General features: G+C 40.6%; 1 non-coding gene across 1 annotated transcript; it reads right to left on the reverse strand.

The window, feature by feature from the left end:
• Positions 1–4135: 4135 nt before the first annotated feature.
• Positions 4136–4242, reverse strand: LOC112088615. The gene has a single exon (XR_002900561.1). It is a non-coding gene; the product is annotated as a small nucleolar RNA R71 (small nucleolar RNA).
• Between the last annotated feature and the right edge of the window lie 909 nt (positions 4243–5151).

Consider the following 5151-nt stretch of genomic DNA (forward strand, 5'->3'; position numbering starts at 1 on the left):
TTTTCTTCATCTTCCCATGTGACCACAATTCGATGTTGCTTTTCCCAATATACTTGCACTTGTTGGATTTCTCTATTCTTCAATTTCCTGATTCGCCTTTCTCCTATCCGCAAAGGTCCTTCTGGATGGGTGAGGTTGGTTTGGAGATCTTCTATTCTTTCAGGTTCAATAGCTGTTGGGTCACGTATTTCCTTCCGTAACATAGATACGTGGAATACCAGATGGAGTGCCATATCTGACGGTAATTCCAAATGATAGGCCACTTCCCCTACTCTTCCAATAATTCGATAAGGTCCAATATAGCGGGTAGCCAACTTTCCAATCTCACCAAATCTGCTTTTCCCTTTCTGTTCGGCGACCTTTAAATATACCCAATCTCCAACCTCAAATACAACTTCTCTTCGGTTCTTGTCTGCGTACTTCTTTTGTTGGTCTTGCGCTTTCTTCATATTTTCTTGAACCATTTTAATATTTTTTGTGGTTTCTTCCATCAGTTTCGGTCCTAATATTCCTTGTTCCCCTATCTCTGTCCAGAAAACAGGCGTTCTACAAGGCCGTCCATATAAGGCCTCATATGGAGCCATACCAAGACTTGAATGGTAACTGTTATTATATGAGAATTCTACCAACAGCAAGTATTGTTCCCAATTTCCAGCCCAGTCCAGCACACACATACGAAGCAGATCTTCTAATGTTCTTATAGTTCTCTCCGTCTGACCATTTGTTTCTGGATGAAATGCTGTACTCATGTGAAGATTCGTTCCTAAGGCTTGCTGAAAAGCTCGCCAAAACTGAGCAGTGAACCTTGGATCACGGTCGGAGACAATGTTGGCTGGAACTCCATGTAACTTCACTATCTCTTTTAGATATAGTTCGGCTAAGACCTCCACTCTGTCCATAAGTTTAACAGCTAGAGAATGCGCACTTTTAGTCAGCCGGTCCATCACAACCCATATTGCATCGTTTCCTCATCCTGGTGCCCTTGGTAATCCTGTTACAAAATCCATTGCTACCGCTTCCCATTTCCATTCAGGAATAGGTAAGCTTTGAAGTAGCCCTCCCGGCACTAGATGTTCTGCCTTAATTTGTTGACAAGTCTGACATTGCGCTACCCACTTTGCAACCGATCTCTTTATCCCAGACCAATGATAATATCGGTGGATGTCACGATACATCTTTGTACTTCCTGGATGAATACTGAGTAAGGATTGATGTGATGTCTTTAATATTTTTCGGCGCAGATCCTTTCCTTTTGGCACAACAATGCTCCTATTTAGCAATAAAGTTCCATCCGTTGCAAAATGATATCCATTCTCATCTCTTTCTTCGGTTTCACCCAGCTTTTCTGTAATCTTTTTCAAATCCTCGTCCTCCTTCTGTTCTTCTCGAATTCTTTTGATATACTCATATTTTTTCATGTTTAGGATTGCATTTTTGTCCAAATATTGAGTCTCATGCATACATTTAGGTAGTTTACATATATTTGTCTTTGCTTTTATCTTTAGTTAGGAATTGCATTAGGTCCTAGAGAGTTTTTCACTTTTGGAGTGTTTACAGGTCATTTGGGGCTAATTGGGAGCAATTGGGACAAAAGCCATGGAGAGACCATCACCTTATGTGCATCAGACTCGGACAAGTGTTATGGAGCCGACAATCCCTCAACTTTATCACCTGAGAAGGAGGACTTGCAACAGGATTCATCCTCTATAGTCTTCATACCGAATCAAGAAGGTCGAGTCTAGTTTCCAGAACACTTGGGATCGTCCTATTTGGAGTTGTGAGCTGAAAGTTACGGCGATAAGAAGCAGTACATGTCTTGGAGCGGATAAAGGACCAAAGCAACGCGCATCAAAGAACCGGTGGAACGGAGCCCTTGCCGACGTCATCTGAACCCGAACTATTCACCAAAGTTGGAGCTGAAGGATCCATCTGGCTCATGGAGTTGACTGATAAAGGTTTGGACCAGTGAGCAAGGAGTTATGAAGGATATGGTGCAAGCAGTCTACATTCATATCGAGAAGGAGTACCGACCAAAATCTGGTCGGTATTACCTTGGAACCTTGACGATTTTGGCTTGATTTTGGAAGCCAAAATGCCAAAGAAATATCGACGTCCTGCACCGACTGAATCCTGCCCGGTATTGATCCCCTGAAACTATCCTTAACGTCGCACCGAGGTGACTTCAGCCGGTGTAGCGCCTCGGTGTAACCACTCTCAAATTGCCGAAGAAATATCAACCTCCTGCACCGACTGAAATCTGGTCGATACATTCTCGCTTCATGACGTTTTTGTGGGCCTTTTTGGGGCCAAAAACTAGTTTGTCCTAGGTTGGCCCAGCAAGAAACCCTACCTATATATATGTTTTAGTCATTTTCCAGCAGAAAAAGTTTTGATTCTCTTTTCTCTTTGCCTCTTTTGTGAAAACCCAGATTTTGTTAAGAGATATCTCAAGGATTTAATCAATCTTAATCTGTTTCTTATCATATTTTCTTCTTATCTTTGCTTCTAATCATGTTTAACATCACCTCTTGCAAAAGATTAGGTGTGTTAAGTATGATTAGTGAGTAGTCATCTTTAAGCTTCTAGGTGTGTAGATTAGGGTGCTTAGATGTTTGATTTATGATGTTTAGGTTTTAGATTCTCATTTCCTTTCCTTAGTTAGCTCTCCCTAATGCCTTATTTCCTAGAGAAAGTGAAATCTGGGTTCATACGCATTTCATGCACCAAAGGTGTTTGATGAAATGTCTGAATGAACTAACTTAAGGGTTTATGTTTTGAATGCCATGGGAATGTTTGTTTGAAGCATAAATGACATATTAGAACTGTCTATTAATGCATATTGATCATCACTACCACTAATGAGAGTTAGGTTGGAATGCTGATTAGTGTAGTGGTCATTGTCTTGGGAAAGAAATGATCTTGCTTTGAGTTCTAAGTTGATTGGAATTTGAGATCATGTGATGCTTGCTTTATCTTTCTGTATAAGATTCAGACTTTCTTAGCTCTTATTTTGATGCACAAAGAGGTTGTCTGGTCATATTAGACTTGGAACCTTATGCTTGTTGATTGCTTATTCACTAATGGGAATTAGTCTTGATTAAGTAATTTGCAAAGGGATTTCTGTCATGGGAATGAATTAATCTATTTTGGAAGTCTAGACTAGAGAATTGCAAGTGTTGTATTGTTTGCTTAGCATCATGAATTAAGTATTGAAAGCACCCTTGTCAATGATCACATCTAGAGGTTTAGCTTTATCTTTATTTGAATTTGAGCCTTTGCTTTGTTGTCTTGCTTGTTTAGTTCTTAATTACTGCTTGTTTGTTCTTGCTTGTTTTATCATATGCTTTTAGATAATCTTGGTTACCAACTCATCTGTTTAGTTAGACTTGGATTAAGAATTGATCCTCATAGTCTTAGTGTCTAGAATCTCTCCATTTGGATTGATACCTCAAGTGCTACAATGACATGAGTAGGTGAGGAATTGATCAAGGATTGAAAAATTCCTGCTATCAATTTGGCGCTGTTGCCGATTGGGGATTCATTCTAGCATTAGGACTTTGGATCTTCTTGAGATCAAGTCATTTTCTTTTGTTTTACTGATTACCTTTCAAGTGTTGTCTTTGTTTTCAGGTGTATGAACACCAGAAGTGAAGAAAGAAGACAAAGAGAAAGAGCTGAGCACATTGAGAGTTTGGGTATGGATCAAGGGCAACAGGCTCATGGTGGTAATGGAAACCACCAGGCTCAGCAAGAGGGTCCAGCACCACGTCCAATAACAGTTGTGGGAGCTGGTGATGAGGCCAATACTCAGGGTCAGAGACATGGGATTCAAGCTCCTACACCTGAAAACGATTTTGAGATCAAATCTGGCTTGATCAACATGGTGCAATCAAACAAGTTCCATGGCTTGGCAGTAGAAGATCCATTAGATCACATTGATAACTTTGATAGAATTTGTGATCTAACTAAGATGAATGGAGTGACTGAGGACAGTTTCAAGCTGAGGCTATTCCCTTGTTCTCTAGGAGACAAAGCTCATCAGTGGGAAAAGTCTCTACCTCAAGGATCAGTCACAACATGGGAGCAATGCAAAAGAGCATTTCTAACCAAGTTCTTCGCTTCATCAAGAACAGCAAGGTTAAGAAATGAAATCTCAAGTTTCATTCAGAAGAACCATGAATCATTTTGTGAGGCTTGGGAAAGATTTAGAGGGTATACCATGCAATGCCCTCACCATGGATTCTCAGATGCTCAGCTGCTAAGTACCTTCTACAGAGGTGCTTTACCAAAGGTCAGACTCCTCTTGGACACAGCTTCAAATGGTAATTTCATGACCAAGGAAGTCAATGATGCCATGACCCTAGTGGAGAATGTAGCTCAAAGTGATGAGCTTTATGGATCAAACTTTGAAAGGAATTCAAGAGGAGCTGTGAGTGCTAAAGAGGAAAGGACAAGGAAATACATCAAGTCTCTCAATGAGAAGCTAGACACACTTCTCTTAGCTTCTCATCAGTCAGCCAACTTTGTTAGAGATGTGAATCATGTGTTTCAAGACACATTTCAAAGGGCAGACATCACAGCTGAGGTGAACTTTGTAGGTGGCCAACAAGGTTACCAAAAGGGCTTTACCTACTACAAGAATTCCCCAAACCAGAACTTCTATCCTCAAAACACTCAACAACAAGGTTTTGTCCCTCCCCAACAACAAAGTCTCCAACAGAGCTCAGGGAATAAGGATAAAGAAGTGCAGAACCTGCTCCAGCAAATCCTCAAAGGGCAAGCAAGTGGTGCCATGGACTTCAACAAGAAAATGGCAGAGATTAACAACAAGGTGGATTGCACTTATTCTGATCTTCTAACTCAACTTTCAACCTTGGCTTCCAAAGTCAAGACTCTAGAAAACAACTAGGGCCACTGCAGTTCTCAAGCTCAAAGATCTTTACCAGGGACATCAATTGCACATCAAACAGAATACTGCAATGCAATCCTCTCAAATGATGAGAATCATGCTGCTGTCATCATAGATGAGTTTGAGTTCCTGTTCTGTGATCTCAATGAGGACATTGAGAAAGAAGGTAGAGAGGCAGCTTGTTTTGATATGATAAAGAAAGATTCTGAGATTGCTGAAGGAAAGGATCAGAGAATGGTTCA

Source organism: Eutrema salsugineum, unplaced genomic scaffold, assembly GCF_000478725.1.
Source record: "Eutrema salsugineum unplaced genomic scaffold, Eutsalg1_0 scaffold_14, whole genome shotgun sequence".
Taxonomy (NCBI): domain Eukaryota; kingdom Viridiplantae; phylum Streptophyta; class Magnoliopsida; order Brassicales; family Brassicaceae; genus Eutrema; species Eutrema salsugineum.